Raw genomic sequence first — 20,605 nt, 5'->3', positions numbered from 1 at the left:
TCATGTTCAAAATATATACTCAGAAGAATAAGATTTATGGCAGAAAATCTTTTTTCATTTATCATTTTCATCTAGTAGCTAGCTAAAAAAAAAATTATTTCACATTTTTTTCTACATGTGTACAGCTGATAACTTCTAAAACCAGAATCACTGATGTAAAGTTTAAAACAGATATGTTTTCCCCTAACTTAGGGAACAGCAAGAAAATTCATATTAAAAATGTATTTTTTAATATTCCTGTTTTCTACATTTCCTGTTCAAAGTGAAGACTATAGATATGTACATATGCAAGTGTATCTACTTTAGACCATTTTCATTGGTGCACTCTCCTGATAAGCATGCTTGAGATTGGAATAATAGTTCATTTTCAGTGTGAGCAGACGGTTAAAGGCTGGTAGGTAATGGTACACTGAATTTAGGTCCTTTGGCCTACATCTCTCTCCTCCTCCATATTAATAAAAATATCATTTAGACAGCTGTTTGTTACTAAGACTTTTTGCTGGTTATGTTGTTTAAAGACAACCTTTGCTTTACAAATTACCCAATGCATGCATGCATACTGCATTTAAGAATTCGTGAACAGGAAAAACATCTCAGAACTCCCTTGAATGACATAAAAACTAAGAGAAGAAAAGCTTCTGAACAAATATTTGTAAGAACTCTGCCATTCTATTCATTCACTCAGAACTCCTTCACCCCTTTAAAACTGAAAGCCACAGAAATGTTTCTGGCAGCAGCAGCTTTCCTGCTGTTTTGTTCTCTTTGCACTGTAAGAGTTTCAACTGACTCAATGTCCGTGCCTCTCCTGGGCAGGCAGGAGTTTCTATCCTTACTTTGAGAAAACCTTCTCTTTCCTACCTCTGTACGATGTATTTTTATTGGTCTAACAACACTCTTCCAAAAAAACCTTTCTGTTTCAAATACTAGCTCTCCAAATCTTAACGTATCTTTTACAGTTAATTCAAAACTAATTGTATATGGATGTAGCCATGGCTTTTGAAATGGGCAATTACAGAAATGCCCAGAAATACAGAGGCTTTCATTTAGATTTACAAGCCAACTAAATGGGTGCCACTGACTATCCATGTAGTGCTTTTTAAAAATCTATTTGCACCCCATACTGAAACAGTTTACCACTGACCACAGAGCTGCATCTATTAAAAATAAATAAATAAATAAATAAATAAATAAATAAATATTAAAAAGAAGTAATCTTTTTTTGACAGCACAAACTTCTGGAATATTTAAAGTAAAATTGAAAGAAGAATCCATTACAAGATGGAATGGGAAAAGTTTGGTCCTTTGAGGTTCAGCTTTGGAGATTGAATACAGTAAAGATAATGAAGAAAAAGACAAATGTAGTTGTGTCAACAGCCTGAGAGAAGGATTCAGTGTGATCCTTTTCTCTCCCAGATAATTTGAAATAATGAAACCTATTTAATGTGGAAACTGACTGTGGTCAGGGACAGGAAACAGCCCAAGAACAAGCCAGAAAAAATTTAAACATTAAATTGAGTTTAGTGCTATCTCCTTAGTTAAAAAGGGAGATAACAAATACCTGTAGAAATGAATAAAATAATACTACAAGGAACAGTAAAAAGTTAAGAACTACTCTGAATGTAGTTCTGAATGTCCTAACACAGTTTCTACAGAATGTCATGCTGTTCTATGAGTTCTGTTCATCTGTGATGTAGAAAATCTCATCAATAAATAAGAATTTGAATTGTTCTTATTGACAACATTCATCATCTGTACTAATAATAAGGTTATAGAAGCTATGTGTCAATCACTTATTCACATATTTGACACAATGTATGTAGTGAACAGTTAGTTTGAGTTGCACTGAACTTCTATTATATTTAACTATACGTGTTTTGGGTTTGATTTTTGTTTGTTTGTTTGTTTATTATTTTTGTACTAAACATTCTCTAGCCTCAGTTTTAGATTTCACTGCACATTTATATAAACTTTATGTTAACTCATCCCTGGCAACAAGCAAAATTTAAAACTACATGCATTAGACATATCTGTTTCAATGTATAACCACAGACAGTGGTAGATTATTGAATCTATAATGTCAGAGATCACTGTTTTAGAAGGCAGACAAAAGCAACAACAACAACAAAAAAACAGAATTAGTGTTATTTCCCGTGAATGATTTTCTGGAATATCTTTTCCACTGTTTCCTATTATTTTTCTGCACGACTTTAATTTTTTTTATGGGATATACATTCTGATAGAGCTATATTATCTGTAATTGCCTTCTCCAATATCTAAAATATACACATTTCTTCTTTTTCTCTTCATATCATATATTTATGTTTTAAAAAGTTTTGAAATACATACAATGAATAGCAGAAATTCAAAGAGGCCAATGAAATTTTCCTACAGGTCTATCTACAAATTGCTAATGAAGTATTTTTCCTATGTTTATAACAAACACATACTATTTGGCTGAAAAGTCAATGCTACATTTGGCAGATAGAAAGTATCTAGAACTGTAGCCATCTTTCTTACTGATGCCTGCACACACACACACAAACAGAATCCTAGTGGATACATTTACAACTTTAAGATGGGATAACATCTTTCCAAATACTTTTCTTCTCTTAGCAGTCAACTATTCAGTCAAATGGCATATCTTTGTTATGTGTCTATGCTACACAATTGCATACTAAAACACTTATTGTATATTATTTCTACCTTTTGTTTTCTTCTCTGGAGAAGTGTCAAGAAGGCAAAAAGTAGACTGTGAGTCTGCTTGTGAGTAGAAGGGAGCAGCATTTTCAGTACGAAGATCCTGAATAGGATACTTGTTCAGTCCAGCCTTTGAAGGATCTAGCCCATTAACTTTAAAAAAAAATGATGCCCAGTGTAGATTTGATAACTGTATTACACAGGCTTAGAAATTGCCTGTCACTTCAAAACACTTCTTTGTCTGAGGAAAATAAATAATCTGCAAAAGAGCTCTCGGTTGGTAACATTCAGTGAGATAACTGCATTACTTGAGAACATCTTTGGAAAAATAATTTTGCATACATAAAGATGAGAATCAGAATCAGTTTTATAATAAATGAAAAAAAAATCTAAACAACATTCATGTCAAAATGACTTTGTGGTTTACCAAGAGGCAATTGTTACACTGCAGCAGAAAACCATTTTAGACAGCAAAGTAGTGCTGTAGTGAAAAAGGTTATACAGAAGGAGTGAGTAACCTTAGTCCCTGAAGACCTTCAAGGCTCACTAGAAAAGCTACGACTCATTTGATCTAATTTTGGCAAGAGACATGGAAGTTCTTATAGGTAACCTCCATAAGTTGTAATTAATCAATACTTATATAAATCTGCCATTACTAAAATTCTGGTTATTTCTGTTGCATATTTCATAGCTCTATGTTTCTTTGTCAGCTTACATACATCTTATACTCAATGGGAAGAAATGGCTCTTAAAAATATGATTCATCTGACTTATTTTTAGTTTGAGAAAGGATGAATTGCATCTACAATGACTGTAAACACAGCATAGGCTGAGAACTTCAAATGTAGATGTTAAATTTAAGTCAAATAAGCTTCACTTTCTCTGAATGCATAGAATATATACTACTGAGTTAGTAGCTGATAGATAAAACTTACGATTGCGATTGTTTAGGGTAAAATTCATAAAATTTATTATGAATTTTATTGATATAGAAGCCATTCACAATGAGTTTCACTGTAATACTACTAACAGTAGTAACAACACTACATAGCAATAGTACACGTCTAAAGAAAATGAGAATCAGATCTCTTTTGGTCTTGTTCAGCACTTACACACTTGACAGCTTCTCTGAGAAATTTCTGTCTAAGAAATATAAGTAAGAAATATTCCTTTAGGCTGTTCATTAGCTTGTCTTCAATATCACAATCTTATATTAATAATACTGTTTTGGTCTGACCTTCCTCAAGTCTCCAAAGAAGATAGCTAGATATTGAAAAACAAGAAACCACAGTAAAGACACAAAACTGATAATCCATTCCATGTTCAAAGTTACAGCAGACATTCTTGATTCCCAGTAATGATTGGAAAATAGAACTCATGACTGTTATTTTTAGCAGGAAAAAAATGTTAAAGGGAATTAATACAGAACTTAAAAAAAATAATAATCTGCTTAGAATAAAAAATGGTTTATATTTTCCTAGACCAAAAATTGTCTCTTAAAAAAAAAAAAAAAAAAAAAAAAAATCTATGCATTTCTCTCAAGAGGATGTTGCCAATTTTAATTGATTAACTGAATTCTAAAATTAAAAAAAAAAAAAGAATAAAAAAGGTTAGCTTTTTTTTTTTTCTTTTTTTTTTTAAATGGGATTTAACTTTGTTTTAGAATTATTTTTCAGTGGTTGAATATATAAGATTTTTTAAAAACTATTATTTAATTATGCTTTGCTCCAAGGTAATTGTTTTAGACTTAGGGAGATTTAAATTGGCTTGTTTTATGGCTTGATTTTCTGAAGCTTGATATTTATTTAGTAGCTTTACAAGGTATTGCAAGTTTGACATATGAAAGAATTATCAACACGCACTTCAAAGGTTGATTTTCCAGGATATACATATACTGCTATGGAACCAAAAGAAAAAAAATGTGAATACAGTTGGTGTCTGTCTATTTCATTTACATCTGCAAATGAATACAGCGCTCAAATAATAATATAAATAAAATGCTACTAAAAATTAAGAAAAGTTAGATATGTTAGGAAACAGTGATATGAGAAGAAATGCCATCTTACTATAAGAACTTGGTTAAAGAAGATGAATGTGAAGTGGAACAATCCTAGTGAAAGTGACAAGTTCTGAACAAGTAGAGTTTGTCTTATCCTAAACAATCATTATTAATTATTACCATTATAAAAAGACTGCTGGATTCCTCATGTCTGTTTCTCCAGTCCGTGACTGACATCCGGAATTGTTATCACATTAGGTTGAGATATACTGAGTTTTCAATTTTATTTTGTTTCTCTCAGTACAGCTTACTGAACAGGTTGTGTTGGACTATTAAATCAGTATTAAATCTAAATAGAGTAGTAATTTCTGATTATTGCTAATCTTCAGATTATTTTGACTGTAACACTATGCTTCTAGAGTACACTCCTGTTTCTTTTTGTTTACCTTCCTTTGTCCTCATTTGTATTAATAATAGCTAAATAATCACAGAAGTTACCTTCACTTATTTCTGAAACATAACATCTCTATTGCCTTCTCATCCAGATTTGAGGTAGACTGAGCTAATGAGACATTTACTTCAGTCTTGTTTTTCTCCTGTGAATCTAAATGGTAACTGTTATAATCTGTTTACTTCCTTTCTTTTTTACCAGTGGCTCACCTTCGACATATCTTTCAAGTTATATCACTTGTCTTTGGAATCCTCCTTGTTGCTGTTCATTTGGAAACCTCATTTATTTTTAAAGTCTTATTTTGACAGGTTTCTTGCTTTAAAAAAAATTAGCTACATGGGAAATCGATCCAACTAACACATTTTGCACTCACTGAAATGCTTCTGTGACTGACAGGTTGCATTGTCAGCTGTATTTTATACTCGTTTTGTGTTTCTTTTAGCTACTTAAAGTCATTCCTCCTTCAGATTAGTTAAGTGTTGTGGCCTTTGTAGTGCTCAACTCAGGTAAGATAATTTGGTTCAAATTCTATATTACTTACAGCTGGGACAGAATTGCTTTCTTCAGAGTGTCTGGTATGATGCTACAGTTTGGTTCTAGGAGAAAAACAGTGTTGATAACACCTCAGTGTTTATAGTTGCTTGGGAGTCTATCTGGACATCAGACAAGGAACAGTGAGCAATTGCTTGTGCATCATTGGTTATATACATATATAGTCATATATATGTACATATATGTATATATATATGTATATATACAGAGATACATATATAGTCATAATTATTGTCCTTCTCCTTTTCTCTATCTTAGTAAATATTTTTATCTCAACTCATGTGTTCTACATTATTCTTTCAATCCTCTCCCCAACCTAGTAGGAAAGGGGAACAGAGTGAATGACTGTGGTGCTCAACCACATGCCAGGTTAAGCCACAATGACTTCTTATTTTAATTGATCAGGCGCCCAAATCCAGTATCACTCACATACAAAAATTCCTTTGATAATGAACAAGTTTGGATTGCTCTGTATTTCTTTCTTTCTCCATCCATTCTCAATTCACACAAATGCACATATAAATATATAGTAGATACAAGGAAAACTGGAAATGAGTTCCTCAAAAATATTTTAAAATCTAAGTACATACTATAGCTGTAGGAGGTCCCCAACAGAGGTTTCTCATTGCTACTGTAATTAAAAATCTATAGATTTGTCATTTTGCAGTGTTTGATTTATCTACTCTTCAAAAGTTGTTCCTTATTAGGAATATAGTTATAGGTGGCCTTCTGTGCTGCAAGCACACTGCTAGCTCATGGCCAGCTTTTCATCCACCAGGACTCCCAAGTCCTCCACAGGGCTGCTCTCAAGGTGTTCTCTGCCCAGTCTGTATAAACGCCTGGATGAAGTGAACTTTTGACCAATGAATGGAGGATCTTAAGCTACGTGAGAGATTGTAAGGAACGCAACATATAACCGTTTGTATAACCTACGCTAGGGCTATTAGGCAGTATGCGAGTATCGCGCTGTAACGGGGCAAGGCTTTACCGGGCATGGGGAAGGGGAGATGTTGTCGTAGGTGTTTACAAGGAGTCGGGCTGTGACACTCCCCTGCTCTGTGATAAGGGATGTGACGCACACTTGGGGGCATAGATGCACGTAGACGTAGGAATGTAGATAAGCATGTAGAGTATATAGGTCGCTGTTCGCTTGCAATAAATGCCATTTTGCCTCACATCATATTGGTGTGAATGTAGTGAGATGGTCGGGTCACAGCGGGGATGGCGTGAACCCTGAGCAGACCATAGGAATGTGGAGGAACAAGGGGTTTCCTACGAGGATACAAGTGGTGCCCCGTGTGAGGCTTTTGACGCCCCATCTCAAGAGGCATTCAGGGTTAATTAGATGGGACCCTGGGCAGCATGATCTAGAAGCTGGCAACCCTGTCTATGGTAAAGGGATTGGATCTGTGCTCCACGCAGAATGTATTGACTGCAGAGACAGTAAAACATAAACACACACAACACACACACACACACACAAAAAAAAAAAAAAAAAAAAAAAAAATTTCCTTTTGTTCTTTGTACAGAACTTGTATGGGTAATGTTACTTGGACTACTTAGTTACCAGAAACAAACTGTGTAGGGGGGAGTCTTCTTCTACTAGAACACTGATTTCTGATTTATCTTTCAAAAACTTATTTTATCCTACAAACTGTCTTTCAACAACTACTTTGAACAAGTAGAATTTCTTCTGTGGATTGCTACTACATGTTTTTAACTTTTCTACCTGTTTTCTTTTTATGATTTCTGGCATACTTCACAAGCATAACCAAATGGATAAGGGTTTCATAAATGTGTAAAGCAAACACTTTCAGCATGCACAAATATGTGACTTTCATATACCATCAATTTTATTTCTCTGTCTTTTCATGATTCAACAAATCATACTCATTTGTTCATCTTTTGAGGCATAAAAAACCTGGCAGCTGTTTTGATAATCCTGACTTGTGATGTACTTAAAAGAGCTTTCAGGATGTCATTAGGGGCTGAAATGTGAAGATCTTCACTGCACAGCTAAAACACTTCAATTATTAGAGAGTTAATTCAGAAATAATTGCTCTAATACAAAATTGTAGATAGAAAAGACAGTGATGAGTGTCTAGCCATACTTTCTGCTTTCTGCAGGATACTCCTTTTCATCTAGGTATTCCTGCATTTAGCCCAGTATATTAGTTTAAAAAGATCTTGTTAGGCTGAAGAAATCCTGTAGCAAACCTTTATGTCTTCATCTGTGGATATCAAAGATAAAGACTTAATATTTTAATTCTCCTTGATTTTAAAATAGCTATATTTTCTACTATTTTAATGTGTCTTAACTTCAGCATACTCACTTTCAATCTGGAAGATATTATTGCACTGAGACCATACCACTTCTCATTCTTCTTTTGGTTATTCTAAGCTAATTGAATATTTTCAGAATATTTTTTCCAGCCTTCAAATAACTTGTATACCTCTTCTGTCACCCACCATGATTTCCTAGTTATCTAGAATACAAACACCTGACCTACAAATTTTATACCTGTCTCAGACAAACACTGTTCTGAAGTAAGTTCATGTAGTTCACTTCTCTGTTCCATTGCATAAGCAAGTGTCAGAGACAAGTTTTTATAATATCATCACACTAGGAACTTATATTCAGCAACTTGCTCTCTATTCAGATTGTTGATTTCTATACTTTCACGTCTTGTCAAGTACAGTCCTCATGACTTGTTTGTGAGTGCATATGCCTTTACTTTGTCTAAAATCCTATATAAAGATCTCTTGTATTTGACAATGTTTACCCACTGAAAATTGCTTCTTAAGATCTTCAGTTATTAGCACTTGATTCAATTAATATGGGCTTTACCTATGTTCTTTTGTTTATACATCAGCTGAGGAAAACTCATCAATCAAGAAATGAAATTTCTGACAAAACCTAGTTCCAAATATACTCTTTTTCTTTTCTTCATAACTGATTTCTACAATGGGAGAAAAATAATTATCACGAGGTCAACTCTGCTTTAGTAGTCCTTTAGAGCTCATCATTTCAAAGTATTTGAGGCTCCTGCCTTTTAAATCAGCTCCTACTTTTATAAGCCATCTTAGAAGGTTTTCATGTTTCTAAAGGTGAAATCAATAATTTACTTGTTCTTCCAAAGTTTCTTTGGCAGTTTTGTTGCTCAATCCTTTACAAATCTAGATTAAAAATACATGAATCTGTATTTCAATGCTTTTATTCATTGATATGATTTTGAAATAAGCAAATCATTTTTCCTTGTCTATGAATTCAACATTTTGTTTTCTACATTTTTGTTAATTTGTTGTCTGACATGTTTCTAGAGTTTTCTGAGGGAAAATATGTCTTCCTGTCATTCCAGTTTTTGATGCAATTTCAAATGACTCAGCATGAAAATTCAGCAAAACTGTCTTGGAATAATAACTACTATTCTACACACTGAGTTTTGAAAAATTAAGAGTGTTTTCAGTAACATAGGCATTTTTAGCATCTCATAATTGATTGAAAAATGCAAAATAACATCTACTTTTGAGAAAACAGAAGTGGTAATATCAAACTGTGAACTAATTTAAATCTTTGGAACTATACATCATCAAATAAACTACAGGATTTTTTTTTTTTTTTTTTTTTTTTCAGTGTGTTAAGCGTTTCTATTAAAAATTCAGAAGCTCTCCTACTTGTGTATGAGAAAACATCTATCTTACAACTTCTATGATGTGCTTTATGTTTTAAAAACAGAGATGTTTATTCAGTGCCTATAGAATCATCACAGTTCCAAAATTCTACATTGTTACCCAGTATTTTCCCCATTATTTTCATATATCTAACAAAACTTTTAAAGAAAGTAGAGCAAAATTTTCAATGGGAAATCACCCAGAAGAATAATATGTGCTGATATACTTTCAAAGCTCATTAAATCAATGAAATTTTGAAAATGCTGTTACTGAAACAGTCTTAATATTTATAACTCAGTTTCCCAGTACTGCTAAGGCCAATTGAAAAGCAGTCTGTAGTAAATTAAAATTCTAGGATGATGTCCAGCTATTCTCTTCACTTTCAAATAGTTCACAGCTCATTTTAATTCAGTGGGGTTAACTCAAACATGCTTTTGGTTGTTCGTAGATCATTGAGAAGTATATCAAAATGAAGCTTGAAGTTACTGCAGTGAAAGGTTTTAGGTGTAAATTAAAATAATAACTTCTGGGTCTGTATATGACAGGTGCCAGGGGCAGTGGGCATCTCTTCTTTGCTTTCATGTCTCCTTGGCTCCCTCTTCTGAGGTCCTAGCAGCTCCAGGCCCATGGCTCCAGTAGGGCTGTACTGGTGCCTCATCTTCGACTAAGCCCTGCCCATCCACTCACAGCTGCCAAAGAACCCCACTGCCACCTCCAGCTCTGCCTGCCACACTCAGGCATGCTAAGAACATTCCCAGCTCCTGCCTGCCATCTCAGGGAGGTCAGTCCCCATGCTGTCATGGTCCCTTGTCAGTACAATCACTTAGTGACATATTGATGCCATCCTATGTATTTAACAAGTTGCACATAATAAGCAAGTATAAAATGTTTTGCTTTACAATCAAATGTAGGTTAGTGCACAGACTAGCCTTTCTGCAGTCCTTATTAAAAAAAGAAAAAGATGTTCTGCCTATTTGCAATAAACATTTTGAAATAAACACAAAAACAATACTCCTCATAGCTTTCTTTCTTTTTTTTTTTTTTTTAATGTAATTCTAATGCTAAATTAACTGAAAAAATATGAGAAAAATATGAGATTCCTCATATTTAGAAGTTACACTTCTAAATGCCTGTGGATTGCAACTAAACTAAACATAATGTAGTTTAATGCACACAGCAGATACATCAAGTTACTCAACAGGCCTTATATTTTGTTATTTGAATAGGTCTATTACTAGCATTAGTTTGGTGACATTACATGCACAATCAAAAGCATTCTAAAAACACAAATGATGCATATTCTGCAGTTCCAGCAACTGTACAGATACTCTGCAGATTTTGATCAAGTGTCTACAACTGAATTCTTTTGAAAACATATTGTGTTAAATGTGCCTTGCTTAAATGGATTCACTATTCAGATTTTTATTCCAAAAGTCCTAAATCCAATGTAACTTAAACTGTTTTAACAGCCCCTACTCACTAGTTTAAGATGATGCATTTCTTACACTGTTTCTATACATACCTGTATTACTCTTTTAATCTATAACTTCTAATTATTTTCCAAATGCATACCTACTTTTTCTTGTTAGGAACTTACCTAAGTGTCATTTCTGATGTCAGCCTATAAAGATCTTTTTAATATTTTATCCAGAACTAAGTTGGTCTCACTGAATATCTTCTTCTACAGTTAGCAGATAATACCTTATTTCAGTTATCTCTGAATAAATCAGTTTTATACTCTGAATCCCAGAGTTTACATTCAAGAAAGGGAATTCAAGAAGGATTTTTTTTGAGAGCTGGAAAAAAATGAAGATACTTCTGAGTGATCCAGTTCACATTAGGCACAGAACTATTTCTGCCATATCCCAGATTTAGGGAAGAACTAAGATACAAAAATCATTTTGCATCTCCATTGCTCATGCTGTCTCTTTGAGAAAAGCAGTTAAAAAACTCATTCAAGACCATAGATCTTTCCTGAACAGAATAGAAAGTACTATGAACAAAAAATGCTTGTGATAGAAATGGACCAGCTGCCTAAAGCATGAAAGGAATGTTTGATCTGTACTTTTCATAGCATAAAAACAAAGGTTGAAATCCTACCCCACCAAAATCAATGGCAAAACTCTTTTAATTTAAAAGAGAGGTTTTTAACTGAAAGACCTGCAAAGAGCAAAGAACTATGTGTTTAGTTCTTTTTGGGGCACTATAAAAATATAGCCAATAATTTTTCAGCAAAATTTTTTATGTAATTCCTTGCTGCAGGGCTATTATTTGCTGAATCTCAGATGATGAGAGTCTGTTGACTTTACAGTTGTAAAGGAGGTGTAAAGGAGTGCTTGTGAGTCTTAAAGATTCAAACTCATCCCCATCCTGAGGAACTTCACTCACTTATTCAAGCATTAATCTCAAGTTCTTTGAAGTAAAAACACCATGTTTCTCACTCATTTTTGACAGATTCCAACAGAATTCCCAATTCCCATTTTACCTTCAAACTCTTTTAGTTCTGCCTTCAAGAGCTTCCTCTTTATCTACATGAAGAAAGCTGATCAGGGTATCAGTCTTTTCCTGTTCCAGAACCAGGAAGAAACAGTTCTTCCAGTCTTTTTCTTTTGTTAGCTTCTGTAACTCCACAGCATGCATTATATATGAAGTTCTGCTACAGTTACACAAGGAATATCCAGAGTCCTGAGGGAATCTAAAAAAAAATACTATTATAATATTAGTAATTTAGCTATTTTGGAATTCTGCCCCAGAAAGAAGAGGCCATGTAGGCACCATTAAAAAGCAAATCCTTTGACATAGCTGGATGTGTAACCACTGACTGAGGGGATGTGTGGATACAAGTGACCTCCATAAAATTTTCTCCTTTTCTGTTTCACAATTTCCTTTAAGTCTGCAACATACATGGAGACTTTTTTCAGTTTATCATGTCCTTAAAGCTTATATTCATGTTTTATTTCTGTATTTGATGTTTCGTCTTCTTAATACGTTTCTTTGAATGACAGACTAGTCAAATATGTTTTTTTCATAAAGACTTATCTTCTTTCATCTGCTTGACTTAACTTTTTGTCTACTTACTAGCCATTAGATGGCTTATCTTTTTGTTCATTTAATGAAGAGAAATTACAAACAGAATTTTAAATTGCAATGTTATTCATTGCATCTCAAGAAGGGAAAATTAAGGCTTTAATATAGAAGAACAATCTGACAGTGGAATAAACAATTTCTACAATTCTGTTGTAATTACTCAAATTAATTTACTTGTTCTTTTAATTGGATTTGTTTAAAGTTGTTCTTTCTTCTTTTATGGAAAACAAAATACATTTGTTGAGTGATAGTTTATTAATGCAATGCACCGTAAATGCACATATACTAAAATGGCATTGAACTATCATTGTGTACTGCTTTTTTAGTGAAACCCATCAGAATTACATACATTTCAAAGTTCTTTTTGTTAAAGCTTGTATATCATCATTTCTGCAAGTAACTGAGTAATTAAAATAAAAACATTCCAACTTACTGAAGTGCACAATAAAAAATAAATTAAGTGAAAAATACACCTGAAACTTACAGTAAACTTTCTTTTCTTTGAAGTTAATAAGCCCTTATGATTACACTGTATTTGAGTTCACTAATATATGTTCTTACTGCACGCTCTAGGTCTTCTTCGTGTCATTTTGACTTCAGAAACACAAGAGAAGGACTGCGCTTCTGCTGTGACTGTTACACTTTGAAGTCTAAAGCTAAAGCTAAAAGGGCTTGCATTTTAATTAAAAAAAAAAAATGTGACTCCAAATTTTATTTTAGAAAGTTGATATCTGGGAGAAGTATGCAATGTATATCAGCAAAGGACAGTAAGGGGCTGGCTACTTCTTAGAGCAGAAGGATAAAGGTGCCATTGTTGGTATTTTACTTTTAGAGTCAGAGACTCAAACTGTACAATCTCATAATATGCAAGTGGTAAATGTCTCTGGCCTACATTGACTGAGGAGGTAAATCAGTGAGGGAAATACTGAATCAAATCCATTTTGGTACAAATAAACAGGAAAAATATACTATTAGACAATATATATATATATTTATATGTAGATGAAAATAAAAGAGAAAAATATATGAATACTTGATTTATCCCATAAAGTATCAGTGGCATCACTGTCCTGCTCCAAGTACGTTTTGTCCTTTTCTGTGAAATGCAGGGCTATGGAAGGGAAGAAGAAAAGATTCATACCTAGCTTGCTTTTGTTCTAGGGTTAGTAGAGCATTCCTGGGAATTTGAAGGCTTTCAGATTCTTCCACAGGCTCTTCTTCTTCTGGATTCTGGACAACACAAGATGAGTCTTGCATCAATCTCAAAATGAAAAAAAACAGATTCACAAGTAGAGAAATTTTATCTAGGAAGCGCACATCAGGAGTCTGGAATCATGCACCTAATTATTTGTTATCGCGGATACCTCAGCCAAGACTTCTGTGCCTCAATCAACTTACCTACAAAAGGAAAAAATCCTGTTGTCTTTCACATTTATAAGTGAATATTTAGTTCTTGTGTGATACTAGAGAATACTAGAGAGAAAACATTCTTCTAAGTGAAGTGTTGCCAGGGCAATTTCTTTTAGTTTAACTCTGCACAGGTGGAAAATTGATAATTATGTTCAAGATAATAAAACTCCCCTTCCTTAAATACTGTTGTTGGTCTTGTGGGTAAAAACATTCTTAAAAGCTGCAATCCAAAGACATCCATTTCATTTTTCATTGTCTTTTTTATTAACCTTTTTATTTGAAAAACAAACAAAGAAAAAGGGGAAAAAAAAAAAAAAAAACATCACTATAAACTTAGTTTGTAAAACTACTTTCAGATCAAAAATATGATCAGATGGCTATTTAGCTAGGAGGTTATCTCCAGGCTTTCAATATGGAAGGACATTTTTTAGTGATTTGAGTCCAGACATATCTCCCCTGGATTAGTCCAGCCAAAAGGCATTTAGATGGTTCCCAAAATTAGCCAGCTGCCTTTCATTTGCAAATAAACACCCGTAGGCCAGATAAACTCTTTCTTCTTTATGTCTCATAGACAGTATTTTGGATGTAGGCACTCATCCTAGATGATCTGTTTCCTCTTTATCTTGATCTGGGCAGCTGAATAGCCTGAAGTTTGTAAAGTGCTGCTATGCCAGCCCCCCCCCACCCCCACCCATAAGAACTCCTTCCTTCCTCCACAACTCTTCAAATATCTATCATTACTGGCACAGTTCTCCTTTTCAAGAGGAGTTGATTATTGTCTAATATGTGGAATAGAAAACAATTGGTCACATAATTAGGTGTAGCAAAATAAGGTATTTCTCAGTTTTAGGTGATAATGTTCCTAAACACACTTCTTTTCTGATTACTCCTTTGACTCCTGACTTCTTCCAGAGGTAAATATCCCACCGTTAAATGTTAATCTTATTTGTTTACTAAATAAGAAACTTAATGAGAGTTCTCCAGAAAGAACAAAGCTACGGAGAAACTAGAAGATCAGCATGATCCTGTGGCTTCATGCAAAATCACTTGAGACAACAATAAGTATGAGACTAGGTAACTCTTGCACTCAATGTCATGAATATCTCACTCTTCAAAGCTATGAGTAAGATATAATTCATTTCTTGATACCTTTTAACTGCTTTTGAGTTCAACAATAACAATTGTGAGAACCTTATCCCTGGGATAAGATGACCCTGACATCAGGGTCATCATCCTAAAGGTTAAATTAGAAAAAGTATATCCCAACAGCACACAGTAAAAACACTTGAATACAGATTCAGAAATTCATTAGGCAGGATAATGAATACTTTCTTAGTTTCTAGGAGAGCCATTTCTCACTCATACCTTCTGGCAGTATAGTCTATTAACAGAATAACGTGTGAGATCTCTAGGAATCTCAGTCAGTAGAGTTGAAAGTGCAGGTATAACTTCATCTAGGATGGAGAAAGCTCTATTCTGCAATACTGATGAATGTTTTCTCTCACTCTCATGCTTGTTTATCTGACATATCTGTAGCAGACCCCTCTTATAATGAAGAGAAAACAAACCATCTGAACCTCCAGCCTTTCTGATTATTTTTTTTTCCCCCCTTGGTTTGAATACCTACTTGCTCTAAAACAAACCTCTCCAGACCTCTCTGTAAATTTATTAGAAGCTAAGTCTTCCATTTATTTTTCCCACTTCCCTTCAAAACATTTTTGAAAATTCACCTCCAGTCATTCCAACATACATTCAAGCACAAATTCTACATCCACTATGTAACTATAAGAGAAGAATATTTGATATGGAGTTCCTCAAAGTTCTACTAAAAATTTTGTGTGAGCTGAAGGAAAACAATAACTTTGCATAAGAGAAATACGGAGCTGAGAAGACAGAAAGTGTAAGAAAAATGTGACTTGCATATCAAAAATCTGCTGTGAAAATGAAAAAAAAATGGTGACCTTAAAACCTGATGTTTACAGACTTAGTTACTGGGGAAACTTTTGGGGGGAACCTCTTAGTTTCACAAAACCTTTGTTTTGACATAAAAAAAAAATTGTACTTCACAGTAAATATTGACACAGATATTTCTTATTACAACAGACATCTGACTTCTGGGAGGTTGCTCACTACTAGCAATATGGATTTTTCATTAACTTTCATGCAAACTGTTCTATAGATTCAAAAGGATTCCTGTAATAGCCAAAACCTCTTTGAAATATCAGTATGTATTCATGAAGATTAGGAAGAAGCCAAAAACAAAATGTGCCCAGTAGGAGCTTAATGATCTGCAACAAGTATAGTGAGTATTTAGTTTTGCTTTCTTTGAACATTTCTCACAAATTAACATGGAATCATGAAATAGATGTGGTAATATCTTTTTATTGTTATTATTAAAATCTCATGAAAAAAGACTAAAAATAAAATAAAATAAAATAAAATAAAATAAAATAAAATAAAATAAAATAAAAAGAAGAAGTATATGAGTTACCTTAAAAGCCTTCTTTCCATCTTTCTTTAAAAAAAATAATAGGCTAGGCTTTGTTCAGGCCTGTTTCAAGAAGTTGGGTAAAAAAACATGGCTAGATGTTCTTCTTGAGGGAAGAAGTTACACTTGATGCTTTTGAAAGGAGAGGATGTGCAGTGCTTAAGTACATCTGAGAAATCCCAAAAGATCAAGGACACCAGCAAAGCCTCCTGCCTGTCTCTCCAGGTATTTCAAAATGTGGGGCTGACTAACACTCTCTGTTAACTGGCTTTACTGTTCCACAAGACAAACAAATGTCATGACTGTGATAATCTGGAACAAGCATGATCACTATTGATCTGCTATAATATTCAGAAATCACTTTTGAGCGTAGAACCATCAGTGACAAAGTACACAAGTTGCCATGAAAAGATGGAAATTGATTTCTTTCATAAGTCACTGGCCAAAAAAAAATATGCATTTGTTCAATTATTCTCATGCTTTTTGCTATGATCAAATGGTACAGCATGAGTGTCAGCCTCTTATAGGATAAAAAAGGATTAAGACACTATTGTACTTTGTCATTTGTTCTTTGAGACTACTGTGAATGTTAGATGAGCTCCACTTCAACTTGATACCTTCATAGGTACACTTGGAGATCAATTAAGTTGAAAAAAAAAAAAAAAGACAACGCACATCAGGAAAAAATGAATGGCCTTATTATGAAACTGGTGAAAGAGACAAAAGAACAGAAGATAATAACTGTAAGAATCACTAAACTTGCATCACAAATCACATTTTTTTTCATCACTTTGAACTCTAAACAGAAAAAGAGCACCATGGCACAGCATGACCTGGCAGGCTATATCAAAATTAAATAAAATTTGAGGCTAAATTATATTAAAAAATAAATAGGTTAAATTATTTTGCTCTTCTGCAGAGAAAGGTGAAAAAATATCAATTTCAGTGGCATTTCTGAGAAATAACAATCACATACTGTATACTTTCAAATTAATTGGAGAAGAAAAAACAGCTGTAATTGCTTATAAGTGTTCATTTTATTAAAACGTGTATTAATTTTTATTTTCTATTTATTATTTTAAAACTGCATAACTGTATCTGTATTACAACCTCAGAAAAAAGGCAAAAAAAGACAAAGAAACCAACATGTCACTATAGCTCCTCTGCGTAACATGTTACTCCTGAGTAACATATAACATACTGCAGTACATGTTAATAAACATATTCTCTAACATATTTCAATTAGCATCTGTATGTTGAATGAGAGTCCAGCTACCTCAATTTTACAGCCATTTTCTAAGCAAGGAATTATTCCTGAGGAGATGTCTGGAAGCTGAATTTGTGAAAACAGTCCATAAAGAAGACTTTTAAAACCTCTTATTAAACCATTATGTTTTTAAGAGTAGTTTTTCTGTTTTATTCTTTATACATGCACAGCAGTATTTATAGAGAGCTAAATGTTGCAATACAAGCTGCTTTCTAGCTTTATGGTACATTGCTCCTCTTATGATTTTCTGCCCACAGTGTTGTACTAAAAAGCTCCATCTCTAGTGGAAAATTTAGAAGATACAAACCCATTCCATTTTTGCTGCCTGCTGTATCAAGTAGAGTAATTTAATTGCATTAAGCATCTATTTAACAGCACCAAAATTATGACACTGGTGTCAACTCTTCATACATAAATGCACTTTCAATAACATCAATATTATATTGTTTATCACAAACCCATGAGAAAATGGGTTGTATATGTATTGGCAAGATTTCCACACTGGAATACAAATTTTGCCATTTTATCCTAAATGACATTACTACAATTCTGGACATCATTCAACTTTTTAGAAGAGTAATAATTGCAACTTTTTTCAATTCCAATTTCTTTACCAATAGCATAAATTTCATTTATTTTTTTTACTATTAAACAGGAGTTATATTCAAAGAAATATTCACTAAATCCTTTTAGCTTATAGAACTCAAATGAACAGAAGAGATAAGCTTGCTGTGTAAACATAAATACTTTCAGACTTACGTGAATAACATTCAATATGAAATCAGTAATATATAGTCTAATACTTCCTCACTTTTGACTGTTAATCTATTCTGTTATGTATCTTATCTTGACTGTCTTTTAATTTGACACTGATGCACATGAGCATGAGCGACATCGATATACACAGCATGAGAGTGTATATCAATGTGGCTGTATGTCACTTGTTTCCTATTGCAGACTAATCTCCAGTGATGAAGATATAACTGAGTGATACTTCTGAAAAACAAGTGCCTGTATCCCATCCTACTGGTAGTGCAAGAGCATAACTTGGTGCTCACAGGAGATAAGAATAGGTGGCACACTGTCTCTCACATCTTCAATTTTAAAGTTCTAGTTAGTGATATTAGCATCATTGTCATCATTAAAATGCTGCTTTTGTTTACAAAATAGTTTTCAAAATATGCACTTTCTGTTGGTAGTTATGATATAATCTAAATGCTATAATCTAAGTAGTCATAGAACTAATGTCATGAACCTTTAATTTAAAAACATGAAGAGGAGGAAAATATACAACCCCCCAGCTGTAAATATTCAACAAAAGTCAACATACATACATCAATTTTTTAACCAGTAGAGAACTGTCACTGTTTTCATCAAGGTGCTATAGCTTAATCACTGTAGCACTCGTTACAAGAATGAGCCTTTCATGCCTCTAAGCAAATATCTCTTCCAGACTGTATCATCATATGAATGGAGCTGTGAAAAGACTGACACATAATTAAGTGATTCTGTTAGCCTTCTAATCGTCATCTAGAAAACCGAGCACAATAATGTAGGGCAGAGCAATTTTTTCATTTAGAAAACAAAGCCATTGTTTGTGAAACAAAGCAAAGTTTGCATGTATCACAGCAACTGAGAGAAGCAATTGTCAAAGGGCGAATTCTATCTGCTGGGAAACATTTTTCCATGGCAAATATTTTCTAGGTGACCTACAGTGCTTTTGTCCCAAAGCAAAGCAAAATAAAAATGGCAAATGATTAGATTACCAAAGCAAGCTCCTTGAAGAATATTAGGAGGGGAGAGGGCAGAGAAGATAAAGTGAGAGACTTAAACAAAATTACAGGGAGACGTTAAAAATTGGAAGAAAAGACATTAGTAGCAATACAAAATTACACTCTTCTTCAGTATAAGATCTGAGAGAAGGAGGAAGAAGGGACGTTATCACTATTTCCAGATACTGAGAATGTAATCGTGGCCTAAAAAATTCAAATGTTATAGATATACTCCATATCTGTTATTCATCATTTGTTGTCTAGAAATCAAACAGTTAGTAGATGATTTATCTAGAGCGACATGGATCTGGCTGACTATGTCCTACAGTCATTCCTTTGGAAATTAAACATCTTTATTCATAAACTATCCCTGTTGTTACTCATTAATGTGCACAGTCATCTCTTTCTTCAGGAAGTCTGAGTGATACATAAGAACTACTTTACAGAAGGTGGATAACTCAGTTTCTTTTAAGTTTTTAATTAAGAGAGTTAAAGATTTCCTGTTCTCCAAAACCAACTTTGAGTCATTCTAAGCACATACAGGTAAGTACTGGCACTGCCAAGGATACAAGAGCAGGCTCTGATTGCTATAATTAGCCTGAAAACATCTTCTCTGTGATTCTTCCTTGTGACCTCTCCCCACCTCTTCATCACTGGGCTGTCCTGGTCACAAGAGCGCAACTTGACCACTGACTATGTCTTCCGTGAGAGCAAGAAATTTCTCTGGGTTTTATCAGGAGCACACTGCCACCATCACCCAGCTGCTTTCCGTGCAAATAAAAGGGATCTGTTGTCTAGGCACAGGTTCACTGTAGTGTCTGTTGCTGCTCAGAGCCCTGCAACAACTACCCACATCCCAAGACCTGTGACTGAGGTCAATAATTATAATACAGCCATACAAACTCTGACCTTGCCAAGCTATGGCCCCTCTTCTACCACCTCATTACTTCTGTGTTAAGTTCCCTACAGTTCTAAGATATGCTTCTGCCCTAAACACACAGCCCCCTCAGCAAAACTCCCAGCTGTGTGCTGGGAGTTGCCCGGGAAGCACCTTCATTCACAGGACCATCCTATCAAGTGACCCTCGGAAAAGGAGGTGCTCTTTGAGTGTATCAGTATCTTGTAGTACTTAAAATCATCAGCCCTTAAAGATCACCACAGGAAGCACCTGGGCTCTCCACTGCCTTCACAGAGCCCTTATACACTTCAT

Source organism: Phasianus colchicus, chromosome 1 (assembly GCF_987193195.1).
Source record: "Phasianus colchicus chromosome 1, bPhaCol1.hap1.1, whole genome shotgun sequence".
Lineage (NCBI taxonomy): Eukaryota > Metazoa > Chordata > Aves > Galliformes > Phasianidae > Phasianus > Phasianus colchicus.
The sequence above is the reverse complement of the archived record's forward strand: the minus strand, read 5'-3'. Positions refer to the sequence as shown.